The sequence below is a fragment of the Camarhynchus parvulus genome, chromosome 1A (assembly GCF_901933205.1).
Source record: "Camarhynchus parvulus chromosome 1A, STF_HiC, whole genome shotgun sequence".
Classification (NCBI taxonomy): Eukaryota; Metazoa; Chordata; class Aves; order Passeriformes; family Thraupidae; genus Camarhynchus; species Camarhynchus parvulus.
In genome coordinates, this window is record NC_044586.1 from 53,865,103 (window position 1) to 53,880,817 (window position 15,715).

Consider the following 15,715-nt stretch of genomic DNA (forward strand, 5'->3'; position numbering starts at 1 on the left):
AAGCAAAATAATGGCCCAGGTGTACTCAGATCTGCTGTGTGCTTTTTGACTTATTTTTTATGATTCTATAGGAAAGAGAATAAATGCTAATTAAAAAAAATATATACTAAAAATTTATAATGGGAAAGGAGACTTTGCAATAGAACTGCAGCTGAAAAATGGCAATGGTGGTATACAGTAGTGCTATCTAGTCATAAGTTCTTCCTGTTATTACATTTAACATACATAAAAATGAGACCTATTTGTAAATCTAACACACCAGTACAGAAGAATTACCCAAGCTATAACACTCAACTGTATCAGATGTCAGCAAAAACTTCACCTTAAAAAGTTACATAGCTCAGACCTTCCACAAGTCAAAAGGTCATTGGCAATCATCAGTAGGGACGGGCCCAACACAGCAATACTTAAATGCATTAGACAATGGTTGGGTAAAAACATTATTTCATACATAATTCCTAATCAGTTTAAATATATAAGTAGCACTGAAAATAAAAACTGGCTGCTTGCTGAGAGCTGAGATATGCAGTAAATTAATTAGTAAAAAAAAATTGACACTACATATAACTCCATGAAAGTTATTTGCTTAGTTTGGAGTTAGAAAGGTAACAGAAGAGCCCATGGCACTCAGAACTACAGTTTACAATACTCACAGTGCATAGTATTAAAACTGGCCTTTTAAAATAGCAAAAATGAATCCTATTATTAAACTCTATCTTTTCATCTGTTCAGCAAAGCCCTGAAGTTGAATATAAAAACATTCTTGGTAAGTTTGTTCTAGAGAAAAAAGTTAACCATTTTAATAGAATTAAAAAGAATTTATGGGGACAGAATATAGTGCCCAGCATGTGTAAAAATCATCAATATTAACTGCACAGTTGCTGAGCAACAGAGATGCAACAAAATCTTATACTGAAAAGCACCTATATATCCCACTTTTTTTTTAGGGAAAAAGATTCAAAACAACAATTATCTTAGGAGCAACATAATTAGAAAGCTGATTGGAAAAGACTCCGTTTGCATAACTTACTAATGTCTGCGTATTTTTTTATGTTTTGCACAAATTTGTGGCCAAATACACAGATTTATGCTCTTATTCACAAAACTAGAGAAACATGCCATGCAAGATAAGAGTTTCCTCAGTCTAATGCATCAGATTCAGAAAATTTTTGCAACCTACGTGTTACTATGGCAACTTTTTTGTTTCCTCAAAATGTAAATTAACTTTGAGGCTTCATTACAAACTCTTTATTTCCTTTGTGTTTGTACATAATTTCTTCTCATATACGGAATCAGAATAGCTTTTTACTTTAAATAGCTACATTTTATATTAAAAAATGAAGTTACAGTGAGCACAAGTTGGGATTAAATCAGTTTGTAAGCACATCTCTGCTTAACCTTGATTTTTAAACTATAACAATAAATAAGTGCAGGAGAAAGCAATCAAACAATGAGTTTTATGGCAAAGGTTTCTCTTTGACTTTTACAATTATAAATGTCTAGAAAATGAAAATATGCTGCAAATTTCAGTCCTTTTCTTGCTCTTTTTACTGCTAATTCCATTAAAAACCCATTTTACTGGGTTTTCATTCACTTTTTTGTAATAAAAATTTTAAAAATCTGAAAAAGAAAGTATGACTGCTTTGTTTTTTTAGGAAGAAAATTGTGTTTTGATATGCCTCTCTGGTTCTGGATAGGCTTACTGAATTCAAGAACTTGCCTGCCTTAAAATGCACAGGTGTCTGCAGTTCCTTGTTACAGTGAGCATTACAGGAATTATGTAAACCCAGAGATAGACGTGACATCTTCATCACCATGTCAGAGAGTCATAGCATCAGAATGAATCCGAAAGAAAAGCTACTCCTTTTAATTTGACTCCCATTTCTTGTCTGCTGAAAAAAAAGAGAACTGCAAATCTCAGCTTGTGAACTGACAAGAATTTTCAATCTACTCATTAAAATACCTGCAATAAATAGAGACTTTCAATTCATTTTTACACTATTAATAAACATATATATTTTCTATTAACTGAGTTTAATATTAAAAATTATTATAAATCTAACGCATTTTAGCTTTTATCATAATGGAGCTCACAAAAGTGAGGAAGAAAACTTTAAAACATGACAATACAATAAAACACACATGAAAACGTAGGAGGTTAACAACATATAAAACTTGGTCTCCCCACCATGGGCATCTAAGCAACCTGGTCTAGTAAAAGGTGTCCCTGCCCATAGAAGGGGATTGAAATAGATCATCTTTATATCTATTTGGAAGATTTATCTAAAGCTATTTATAGATTTATATATATATTTATTTATTGAAATAGATCATCCCTTCCAACCCAAACCACTCTATAATTCTGTGATCTGTGCTGTCTTCTTAAGGGAACAGTTGCCCAGAAGTTTGCAACCAAGTAATCTAGTGAAAAATAACCATCTAGCAAAGACAAATTACTTATAAAAAGGGCACAAAGCCCATCTTCATCCTAGTTCTCTGTCATATTAGAAAAAAAAAAATCAGACTATTTTCCAACAAAATTAAATCAGGATACTGGTAATTCATTAGCTAGTACACAAAACCCTAATGCCCAGTGAACTAGATTATGCAGCCAGCCCTATTCTAAGCTAAAAATCAGACTGTAACAATTTTATAATGGGTGAAGGGACAGTCAAGGCTATACTTGTAGTTATATAAGCACACAGGAGGAGGGAACATGGGATTTATTTCTCAGAGAGCCTAGAAACCAGGGGAAAAAAACCCAGAGTATTCAGAATCATGAGATCCCTTGACTATCTTTTTTGCCCATGTTCCCATGGGTGCATGCAGGAGGAAGCTGAATTCTCTTCAGAGAGCATGCAAGAGAGAAACTAAAAGTAGACAAGAACTATTAAAGAAATTCAGCATCTAGATGATGAAAATGCCTGTGAAGAGACACTGAGGCGAAATGATATTTCATAACTTCTGTTATTTTAACTACTTGCTCATGTATAATTTAAGAATCTTTTTCTTGCACCACTTCTGCGAACAGCGAGCATCTCTAGACTTGTTAAGCGACTGCAAGGATATGGTTCTGGCTCCAGATAAGGCCTAAGTGCATAATTAAGTAGAAGCACATACTACTAACACTAATAATTCACTGCATTGGAGTATGAAGTTGCACAACAGCCATAATTTTTAGGGTCTGTAGAATAAGGAAAATAGCCTCACTTTACCATCAGAAAACAGTGTCATCAGGAGCTGCAGTGCCCAAGTATGAGACAAGGAACTGTGGCGTGGAGCAGAACCTTCCCAGTTAAATACATGCTTCAATCAGTTGTTTTGAAAGACTTTCAGCATGGATTATCTTCCAAAGATATTTACCTCACACACCTTACAGATGGAAAGGACACTATCCCAGGTCAATAAACCAAGGCAAAAATATACCAAAGTAAAATCTTAGTTCTGTGCAGGACCATAAATGAAAACAGCAAGAAGTTCTACATCAATTTCAATTGAGACAAGATTTCATCCCTAACATCAAACAATCATATTGTTCCCTTCAACTTTCTTATCTTACAGATCTGCTTTCTTAAGGCTGTTACCAAAGTTTAATTTTGATTAAGTGAAAAGTCATGTGTGGTTTGCAAAATGCTTTTGGGATCAGAAAAGTGCAACAAAAAGGAGAAACTGCTGCTAATTAAACATATAACACCTCGTTTTAAAAATACGTAACAGTACAAGTGATGCCTATATATCACAACAAAATGGATATTTGTCTATTTATGAATTAACCAGTAGTTATAATAAATCTGTTGGGCTTTGACATTAAATTAATAGGTGGATATGGCCACAAAAATGGTCAATCCATGTTTTAGCATACAGTCTCTAACTGCAGGTAATGGGAGTTCTTGGGTATTCAGCCCACCTGAAAATCACGTCACTATTTGCTAAATAACAGGTAAAATACACATTTAATGTTTTAACAGTCTTTAGGGAAGACACAGAACTTCTTAGAATAATAAAATACAAGAAGTTTTACTAAAATGTTAATCAAAATAATGGAAAGTTGAAAAGAGTCAACAAAATGGGGCTGTTGCTATATTCTACTAAAGAAAATAACACACAGCAAAGTGATTTTTATCTTTAAAGGCTTGCATCTAAAACTCATCAGCATCCATTATAATTCTATAAAATAAGATAAGGCAGCATCTGGTACAATCTATATAGTTTTATAGCCAAGTACACAAAAATGCTTAAAACAGTTACAAGATCTTTTCACAATAAATGAAGCTGAAGCCTCTTTACTTCCTCTACCAGCATGCATTATAAAAACAAAGGCAAAAGCTAGAACAAAAGAGGAATAAAAAAGAACATTCATTTCTCTTAATGACTAAATAATACTTTTAAAGGATTAACAGATAATGGGACCTGCTGATGCACAGGAAGAAAAAGCATCTTCACAACCATTTAAGTTTAATCTCAATTAGTTCATAGCCATAAGCAAGGTGATACTCAAGCATTGACCATTTCAAACAACTGTTCGATTCTCTTGAGGCTAAATCTATTCCCAGATTCACAATGCACATCTCCAAAACATGTGCAAGTCTGAGTAATGGAGCAGAGTTTTGGTTTTTTTCGTCCTTAAAGACATAAATTTGCATTGAAAGAATAATGCAGAAAAAAAAATAATTTAAAAATAATTTAATTTAATAAAGAAAGTAGCAAATTTCAAAAGATATCATATGACGTTGTTGTCAGGATTAATTAGCAGTCAACACAAAACCACATAAAATTCAAGTGCTTTTTCAAAAGCTAGTGTAGAGGGATGAAGAAATTTTAACTTGTCATATAGTAACTTCAAAAAACTTTTATTTCTTGTGTTTTAAGAAACATTAGTACTGCTCAAGAAAGCAAGAACTAGTACCCAGGTCCTCTGCATCTCTAAGGAGAAAAGCTTGGTAGTGCATAACTGTTCCACAGACACAAAATAATTCCACACAAAACTTGCTCCAAGCACAAGCTGTGGACTATGAATATATTTGGTTTGCATGGCAATGTTTGGGGGGGGGGTTAGGGATGTCTTCTGTGAGAAGCTGCTGGAAGCTTCCTCTGTGTCCAAGGAAGCCAATGCCAAGCGGTTCCAAGATGGACACACTGTGGCCAGAACTGAGTCCATCAGTGATGGTGGTAGCACCTCTGTGACTACATATTTTGGGGGGGGGGGGGGGGGGATCTGTGCAACACCAGCAGCATTCAAAAAAGAGGAATGAGAATATGGGAGAGAAACACCCAGCCCTGCTGACACTGACACCAAGGCCAGTGAAGAAGGGGAGAAGGTGCTCCAGGGGTCAGAGCAGAGATTCCCGCAAAGACCGTGGTGAGGCAGCTGCTCCCCAGCAGCCCATGGAGATCCACAGTAGAGCAGAGATCCCCCTGCAGCCTCTGAAGGACTCCTCCATGCTAACAGAAGGATAGATGGATGGCCAAGGCACGCTGTGGCCTTACAGAAAGCCTACAGTGGAGCAGGCTCCTAGCAAGACCTGTGGATCCAGGGAGAGAGGAGCCCACACTGCAGCAGTCTGCCCTGATTGACTAGCCCCATGGAAGGACCCATGCTGGAGGACTTTGTGGAGGCGTGTCTTCCATAGGAGGGACCCCATGCTAGAGACAAGGAAGAGTATGAAGAGGAAGGAGAAACAGAGACAATGTTTGATGAACTGACTGCAACTCCTCTTTCCCATCCCCCTGCACCACTCAGGGGAGAAGGCAGAAAAATTGGGAGTAAAGTGAAGCTCAGGAAGTGGAGAGTCAGGGGGTGAAAGTCTTTTAAGATTTGGGTTTGTTTCTTGTGAGTCTACTCTGCTTTTTACTGGCAATAAATTAAATTAATTCTTCCCTGAATTATTTCTTTATTAAGAAGAATTTGTCTGTGATGGTAATTAGTGAGTGATCTCTCCCTGTCCTTACATCAACCCAGAAGCATTTCTGTCAGCACAACTTGCTAATTCTTCTTTTGCTAACGGATTTGGAACTACAGAGACATCTAAAAATTGAACAGCACTGCATCAAGATAAACACCACTGCAGACTGCAATGAACACAAAGTTTTTAACAACCCATAGCACCAAACAGGCCCATGTTAGCAGAGAATTTTACAAAGCCATTTGCACCTCACCCTGTTCTGGGGCAGGTTCTGTGTTTCCAATATCAGATGTCAGAGTAGCCATAGGATAACCTGGAGATAAGCCCTTCACATGCTGGAGTAAAAAGAGCAGACTGGTAGAAACAAACAATCTTTAACACAAATCCACATCTTATAAGGAATACCAGAATGTGAATTAGACTAATATCTCCATTTCACTGCTCATTGCCTATGAAGAAGTCGAAACAGAGCACAGTCCTGATTCAGGACACCTTTGAGTCCTAAATAGCTTGCAAGACAAACACTACTTAAAAAGTAATCTTCACTTACATGAATCATGATATTTTCTGTTACTTTACTGTTTGTTTTTAAATTACATCTGCAACTAAAAAAAAAGTTATGATTCAGCTAATAAAATACTTAAAACACCAGCTGATTTCTTGGATTTTTTTTTTGTTCTCTGATATTTTCAGACCCTAGGATAATTTCTCATGAGCCTATGGACTTCAGCAGCCAACAGAAAATTGCCCTGAAGTTAGATGTTTAAATATCTTTCACCTTCATAAGTTTTAGGTAAATGCACATTTCAGAGAATCGGACTTCAAGAAATCACCTAGTCCACCTGTGTGGTTCAATTTAAGAATACTGTTCTCAACAGACAAGACTGTGATCTGAAAATAAAACTCTCCTATTCCACAACTTCTCAAGAAAATCTATCTCAATGCTTAACTGTTCTTGCCAATAGCAAGTTCTCCTTACAGCACCAGCACAAATCTGTCCTGCTGCAACCTTTCCCAATGTCTAGCTTAAATTTCTTTCAAACCAGCTTGCATTCATTGCTCCTTATGATCTCCCCACTTTACAGAAAGGATGGTTTGTTATTTTCAAGGAAGAATTTTACCCACTGAAATATTTTATCATGCTAGTAATCTCTTCTCTAAACTTGGTAATACTAGTGTCTTTAGTTCTTTTTTCTAGGTCATATCTCCTAAAGATTTAGCTATTCCCTTTGTTCTCCTGTGGATCCACTTAATCTTTTCTCATGTGTGACTACAATTAAACATGCAGACTTTCAAACACCACATAGCCTTGTGGAACATTAGAAAAAAGCTGAGATTCAGAAAATACTTGCCCATTACAAATAACTTTTTCCCTGATAAATTAATACAATCTCCTTTCCTTTATATGGTCAAAAATAATACATCACTCATGTGAAAACACACATTAGTACACAGTCTGTCTTTAGAAAATATTAGCACTGTTTATTTCTATATTAATTTCCTGTTTGGACATATTCCAAACATGCTACTCATTGCTTCTCACAAGACTAACAACAATTAGTACGAAGATGTATTGCTCTGAGTAAGATTTACTTGTGAACTGATGTGGTGCCAAAGGTAAAATATAATGAATAGGCAGATCCACTATATTGTGTTGGATTTCTAGAACAAGCATAGAAAGCACATTTAGGCAAATAAAAAGGTTTTTTTAAACAGAAGCTACTATCACTATGGGTTATAAGTAGCATGAGGATGTAATTTCCAAGAAAAACAAATCTTAGCTAAAATGCAATAGTGGGTGGAACAGATACCCCAGTTGGCCAGTCATACTCGGCTGAATGACCAATTCCAACTGGGATATCTAAATACTACCAGAAAACAAATACTTTTATTTTAATTAGTACAATTGTGTTGTGTCTTTTCTTCATGTGATTATAAAGAATTTTTTTTAAAATATATACAAGAAGAGAATAATTTTATCTATGTTTTGACTAGTGAATTAAAAAAAAATATGGCTTCTCTCAGCAATATTATATTGAATTCAACTTGTAAATACATGCTTTTTTTTTTATTTGGCCTTTTAGTTCCATTTCGAAAAGTCTCAGTTGTGTGTGTCTTGTTTGGGCAGTTTAATATTTGATACAGTGTATGCCTGCTAAGAAACAAGAAAAATAAATATTAACCAACAGATCTAAAAAGCATGCACTTTTGTATGATGTGACTCACTCCAGTCTATAGTACTGCCTTTAGGAACAGGTAGTGCTGATAAATGCTGAGAAAGGTCAATAATTCATCACTTGTGCTCCTGGGCTATGAAAACAGGCAATCCTAAAAAGGCTACTGAAAAATCTCTTGCTAATGGCTTTTTTTAAGTTGCTCAGTAGGGAAAACTGGGAGATTTATACCATCGATGGTGCAGTTCCCTGTGAAGACATACAAGTCGTTCATATTAAACACCCAAAGTGAAAGACTATTTCAAAGCTTCCTCCCATGGGCAGAAAACCTGTCAGACTCCCCCTCTTGGTACATCCCAGCACAGCAGATGCCACGCAGAGAACATCTTTCCTGCCTCCCTGAAAAGTAAATGATTGAGAATTTTGTCTGCATTGCTTCCATTCACTGCTACACCTCTCTAATTTGTCCACCTTGTACACTGCTACACCTCTCTAATCCTATTGAAAAAAACAAGCAAACAAAAAGCAACGGACTGGAAATATAAAAAAAATTAAAATGCAAAGATATTTTATCTCAAAGCAGGACTTCCTCTCATTTTTCTGCAGCTCCAATGAGCCACACACCATTGCACAGCCACAACTGGGTCTTAACTCTATTTAGCTGCCATAAAACTATATAAAAAATGCAAAAAGAGATTGGATACTTTCACATTTTCTTTCCTATGTAGCCCTTATTCAAGCCTAGAGCTTTTCAACCACCAATTCTGTTTCCTGGATGGGAAGAATAAACTTTCCACTTCTGCATTTTGTGCTTCTCTCTACCCTGATGTCCTGCACTGAAAATATCATTCATATCTGCCTCTTCACAATATCCCTCCAAAAAGTGTATGGAAGAGAGACAGTAGAAAAAAATTATACTACAGTGCATTAAATGTAACAAACCCTTCAGCAAATTTGCAGCTGGGACACGCCGTCCTCAACTCAGTTTTACTATATATAGGTAACATATGCAGCACATCTGGTATGCAAGGTATCTTACTGTTTTGAGACACAGGTAAAGCATAAAAGGGAAAACTGAAAAAATAAAACAAAACAAAACTTTTTCTTTCCTCCCACATTCTTAAAAGGAATTATCCTTCCGCATTTAACTGATTCAAGTATTTTTTAATGTTTTAAAGACAGAAGAAAAAGGAAAAGATAGCAATATTATCTGTCATACTAAGTCACATTCAAGTTATTTCTAGGAAAATTTTGAGGGCCAAAGGCTCAAAACGTTTTAGAAGATAACTGCTCCTTTCCTCAAAAGGTTTTACAGAGCAATAAACATTAGCAATACCAGCTTCCTCAAGCCATCAGGTTATATGAGCAGAAAGCTCTTTAAAAATCATCTTGGGTATACTCTCAGTAGACATTTTCAAACATTAGCAGAAGAAGCCGCAGAGTTCTTTGGGGTTACACAGCTAAATAGAATATGTGCCCTATTATTGTCAGTGTCAAAACGTACATGTTAAAAACAAAAATATGCAAAAAGCTTTTTCTGTAGTTTTAGAGCAGGATGAAGTATTTAAATCTGTATAAAAAGTGACAGAAAAAAGATGTTAAGTATAAAACTTAGCCAGGTTATTATGTGTAATACTGCACTCTTTTTTAAAAATGTGCTGTAGTATTTTTTACTATTGTGACACTAATTTCTATAAATAGAATTGACACAGAAGTGCCTACAAGTGTAATAAATAATTGCTAATTTTTGTCTGATAAAAAAAGATAACTGTGAAAAATTTGCTAAACAGATACCTTATTCATATATATAAGTATACAGTAAAGCTGCACAAATTACACTAAATTTTGGTTTATAGTCATAATCATCTGGTTATAAAAGAACCACTGGAATTCTCTTGTCTCAACTACTGCAGTGTATCAACAGAAAATCACCTTATTTTACAGAGCTTACTGAACATCTACCCAAGAGATTAGGAATCTAGTTTTGAGATCTGAATATTCCAATCCTCTATACTTTAAGAAAGATTCTTGAGATTTAATCTGTTCCTGTTCAGTCCCTCTCCAAACAAAGCTAACATCAGCCAAATCTCCTAAACCATTCAAAACATCAACACACCTTTTGATAAATTAGACATTTCTATCCCCCAGTGAGCTATCAGCACGTAAACAAAGTTTTAAAGTACACCCAGGGCTGCAACACACCTTGGCTGCCATGTACACACACCCTTCTCAAGTGACTCCATAACTGCCCTACTTTCCATGACACTCAAAGACACACTTGGAAACTGTATCCTTTACCTTTCCCCATCACTGCAGAGTGTGAATGGTTAAAACTTCTACTACATGAAAGAGGTCCTTGTCAGGGGCAAAGGAGGTCCCACAATTGATGGGGTGTAACATCAACTCAAATGCTTTTCATTTCTCTTTAAATAAATGTGTTAAACAATATTAGATAATGAATCACCTAAAAGCAGACATGGGTAGTGAATATACTTGGTTACTTTTAATTTTCAATAGCCTATGCAAAAAGTTTTAGATACTGAAATTTTAAACACATTCATACTGACTGCAGCTGACTAGAGTATATTAAACTGCTTTGCTTGAAGATCAGACAGGCATGGGACTGCAATTATATATCACAATACCCTTTTCTGGGTTCACAGCTCTATTCATCTTTTAGAAACACTGAAGGACAGATTGGACATAGGGGAACGGATTAGCCACAGGACGACCTGTATTTCCACACAAAAGCCTAAGTGTGGAAAAATGGCACCCTGTGTTACCCATTCTTCACTTCCTGAAAAAAACCATATTCATGAAAATAGACATTTAAACAGCTCTTTCCCACTCATCTCAGAACAGGCATTCATTGTTTCTTAACACCATTTATACGGTAGTAATGTAATGCTACTACCAAACTGCCTCAATCCACAAATGTATATAAAAATATTAAGAATTAAGACAGGCCCACTTCAGCACAGGAACTAAAATGAAATCAACATGAAATTAACATTAATTATAGAAAAAAAAATCTCAGTTGGCTATTCCAACATACAATCTCATATTTATGAATGGGACTGAAGGAGGGTTTGGTTCTGGTAATAAGTTTCAGCTGGATGTCATGAAGTTCTACACACTGTAGCCACACAGTACAACTGAAATTATAAAAAATACAATGTGTTAATAGGCCACAAGACCATAACCTACCACATAATATCAGTAATTCCAAGTGAGTAAAAGGAAAATGAACACAGAAAAATATATGTAGTAATTATATAATTTTGTGTGAAGTGAAGATTATGTCAGTTTTCTGTTAAAAATCTAGCCCTGGAAAAATAATAAGCAGTAAATATTTTGAAATATGCAAAAATTGAAAGAATATGCATTAATAAATCAGGTTTGAACTTTAATTAATTTTACATGTCATTCTTCTTGAATCAGCTGTACTGCATACAACAGAGAGGCTTGGTGTATGGACTTGTACCATCGACTTGTCTCAGGAGATAGGTGTTATCAGCTAATCTGATCAAGCTACTCAGACTGGTGGCTTATTTGAATGTTCATTGGGACAACAGAAAATTATCCTTCTACACAAGCAATAATAAAATTAAAATGTCCAAGCATCTAACTTAGGAATTTGACCACACAGCTGAGTTACAAACAGCAAGCCTGTGTAGCTCATTAGGCTCCAATGGGAAATTAATCTTTTGGCCAGGAAATCAACAGTCTAACATCATGTGCAATGAGACACAGCTTTTCTAACTTTTTATAAAATTATAATGTAAAGGGATGACTCGGACATCAGAAAACTATTTCAAATCTTATGAAGGTAGTGAGGTAATCTCACATGTATTCTTCTTTATATATATTTACTAAATAAACGAATGTGGTAGGCATATGGTTAAATTATTTGCTAGTTCTTTCCTCACACTTTTTGTTTTCTTATTGAAAGTAACATAAAACACCAGGTTCAAAAATGAAAAAAAGAAGTAAAAGTAAATCTTGTTTTGCAAACTGCTTACAATACATAGTTTAAATCCAGCTTTATCTATTTCTCATTCTTTTATATGCCTTCATTTAGATATCTTATGCTTAAACCATTCACTTTTATTGCATATTAAAAGTTCTTCATAAAAAAAAAAGCTCAGTCATACCATGCAGGTTTTCATTCAACTCCACCAAACTATTCCCTGTCTTTATTGAAACCACAGGGAGGAAGGAATACATACACCCCTGAAGTAATTGCAAGGAAAGGGCCAAAATGCTATCGTGGAGATTAGCACCTGTCAAGAAAAGTCTGACAGCTGTCCCAGTATATGCAATTTACAGTCAGTATATAGTTTTCATTGCTAAAGAAAGCAGAAATGGTTCAGGAACACATATAAACAAACTGATCTAATTAAGTTATCCAACAAGCTAAAGAGCTTCAGTCTGTTGTCTGCAGTCCATGTTAAAAATGGTTATAATTGCTAGAAAAATGTAAAATGTGTTAAAAGTCCTTCATGTACCGCCATGGGTTCTGTTTTCATTTGCTAGCTTTCTATTCCTACAAGGCACGATGAAATATTTTAAAGGAAACAAAATGCTTCTTCTTTTGAGGATTTTTTACAGTAGCACAGACCTCAAGCCCTAAAAGACTGAAGAAGAAAAAAAGCAGTATAATGGCAAATAGAGTAAAAAAATAGCCTGAAAGTCTGCAAAATCTCCTCAGAACAGGCCATGTCATTAGACAGATACATAAAAATACAGTTGTCTGAGCATTTTAAAAGAATGTTAAATAAGTTACTATGTGGGAGGCATTGCACACAATGAATTACAACATGGGTAGGTTTCTTAAAGGAGAAATCTTTAGCACTGGAGGTATCTGAATTATATTCCTAAATTAACCAAACAGAGTTTGTTAATTTCAGAAAAAAAAAAAACTGTTAAAAGAGAGTCTCATGTTTTGCTTAGACTGACACTAAATTAAAATCAGTACTGACGCTTCAGAGGTTGCAAGGTAGTCACTTTGCCCAGCCTTGAGTGAAACTTTGTCCCAGTCACAAAAAAGTTTTTTCCCTGCTTTACACAGCCAGCACTCCAAGCTAAGCTTAGCTCCTTTTCCCTCCAGCTATACTGTCAACTACAATGGTAAAAAAAGAAAAAATGGGTTCACCAAAACCCCCATATTGTTTTGTTATTTTTGCTAGTATTGCTTAAAAAACAGGACTGGACTTTCCCATCCACCACAAAATACATATACATTTTTCTGGATTCACACTTGAATCTCAGACTAGAGTTTGCTATACAAGTAACAAATGGACTGATTATTTTAGCAGTAGAGGAAAAAAAGAACATACTAATTTCCTGAGGAAAGAAAACAAAACAAAAAAGGAGCAATACAAGGGTTACTCCTCAGGAAAAATCCCTCTACTCACTTAATCAAACATTTTTTTTCCACCCAATTCAAGTAGAAAAAAAAAAAAAAAGACCAAAAAAAAAAAGAGGAAAGCCTGCCCGACAATTCAAATTGTTTTCTCCTAAAAATTGCAATCACAGTTTTCTGACCAGAAGGTGGTAAAAACAGGAGCCTTGAAGCCTCGCAAAGGCCTCTTCCCCTTTCGGGGCAGCGAAGAGAAGGAAGACGCTGAATGCCCAGGATTTGCTCTGCCCTGCCCTTTCCATAGAACTTTAGTGCCATCTATTGAAAATGTACTGAATAAGGAAGAGGCAAAGGATGCCTATTGATTTGGTATAAAAATAAGACGTTTACTTGTTAAGGGGCTTTTTGGTTTATTAATATTCCCATGATGACTACTGTTTTGTGGTCATCTGATAGCAACAAATATTTTCTATACACTATACGTGCCCCATAAAGAAATGAGATGTCAGCTAAAACATCGAATATAAACATCATACAGATTTCATATATATATATTTATATATACATATAATATATATACATTTAGCAAAGATGTAAGTCTAAGTCTACCTATTACCTAAAGCAACAAAACTGAGAAGGCTTTAACGGAAAGGAAAAATAGCGTGGAAGCACTGCTGTAAATAGAACATACTGGAAACAGTAAAAATAATTAAGGCACCTCGTAAAGATCTTAGTATTAAAGAACAGGATATGTAGACATGCACATACAATTACCTTCTTTAAGAAACTGTGAGTGGATGACAAATATAAGAAAACAGCAGATCGCTGCTCCTGCTAGTGCCCATAAAGCTTTCAAGAGCTGCATCTCGGTCTGAAACTCAGTAAATACCCAGAAAGTCACACAATGAATTTCCACAGCGATGCATCAACGCTTCCCTCTGTGCGCCAGGCGCGGCGGCTCCCGGCAGGGACCACACTCCCGAGCAGGGCGGGCGAGCCCGGGGCTGCGGAGGAGGGGCCGGGGCTTCACACCCCGCGCGGGGGCAGCGGCAGCGCCGCGCTCTCCTCGCCGAGGCAGCCGGCGCGGGGCCCCATGAATCAGCGCTCCGTCTCCGCGGGAGCCGCGGCGAGCCGGCGGCGGGGGCAGGGAGCCGGCAGTGCCGGGCAGGGTTGCGCAACAGCGCCCGCTGCGCCGCGGGGGCGCAGGGCCGCCGCCGCCGCTCAGGGCGCGCCGCCGCCGGCCGGCGCGGGGCGCGCAGGGGCCGGGCCCTCCCCGCCGAGGCTCCGCGGGAGCCGCTGCAGCATCGCCGGGCTGCGGGTGCCGCTCGCTCGTCGGGCCGCTGCTCCGCTGCTCGCTGCCACGGCTCGGGGAGGAGAGAGCGAGCGGGGAGGGGAGGGAGCGGGAGGGAGGGATCTCTCTTTACTGCAACTTCTCCCGGCTGGCGGCAATTTGTTGCACCCCCTTCCTCCTCCCCCGGCTCGGAGATGCTCTCCAGTGCGGGTGCGAGGGGAGGGAGGGAAGTCAGTTCAGCCCGCCGTCCCTGGCAAACGCGGGGCCGCGCGGGGGCTCTCGCACAGATCGCTGGTCTGCCTTTGGGCTCGCACCTCCGCCGCCGGGGCTCCTCGTCTCCCGGCCCCGAGAGGTCCCCCAGGCGCCGTGGCTGGCCCCGCTCCCTCGCCCGCCGTTCGCCCGCGAGGTCGACCCCGTCCCGGGGCCGCGCCCCGGCGGTGGCACCGCAACGCGCCCTCCGAGCAGCCGCGCCGGGCTACGGCGGGCTCTCTCAGTCTACAGGTTGATGCCTCTGCTGCAGTAATCCCCGCGGAAAACAGGAGCGCAAATGAAAGAATCTAATAAATCAGCATAGGAAAAAAGGGGAAAAAAAAAAACCAAACAACACAGCCCACAAAAAAAAAAAATCCAAAAACCCGGAACACCAAGGCTGTGATTTTGCTGCCGCCCTCCCACTCCAGGGGAAGGAGCCTGCCGCGGCCACGGCTGCCGTAGAGCAGCCGGGCAGGGGGGGCGGGAAGGCCGGGGCGGTGCTGCGATGCGGAGCCGCTCCGCGGGCACGGCGCGCTCGGCCCCGCCGTGGTGGGACGTGGTGGGACGCGGTGTAGCCAGGGGCAGACGCGGCGCGGCGCTTCGCACCCGGGGCCGCCCCGACGGCCGGGGCTGCCTGGTCCGGGCACCGAGCTCTGTGCGCACAGGCGGCCGCCGGCGGCTCGGCGGTGCGGGGCAGGGCAGGGTTAACAACCGCACACCGAAGTGCTGCCGG

The 15,715-nt window shown here is 38.7% G+C and overlaps 1 protein-coding gene across 5 annotated transcripts in view; it reads right to left on the reverse strand.

Moving 5' to 3' along the window:
• Positions 1-15,715, reverse strand: part of TAFA5 (TAFA chemokine like family member 5) — a 470,986-nt gene that overhangs the window by 340,944 nt on the left and 114,327 nt on the right. Inside the window, exon 1 of one of the 5 annotated variants that reach the window (XR_004061172.1) lies at positions 14,214-14,572. The exons of the other annotated variants lie outside the window; for them this stretch is intronic. The gene's annotated coding sequence lies outside the window, so the exon portion shown is untranslated. Of the gene's footprint in view, positions 1-14,213; positions 14,573-15,715 lie in introns of those variants that run through there. 5 annotated transcript variants of the gene reach the window in all.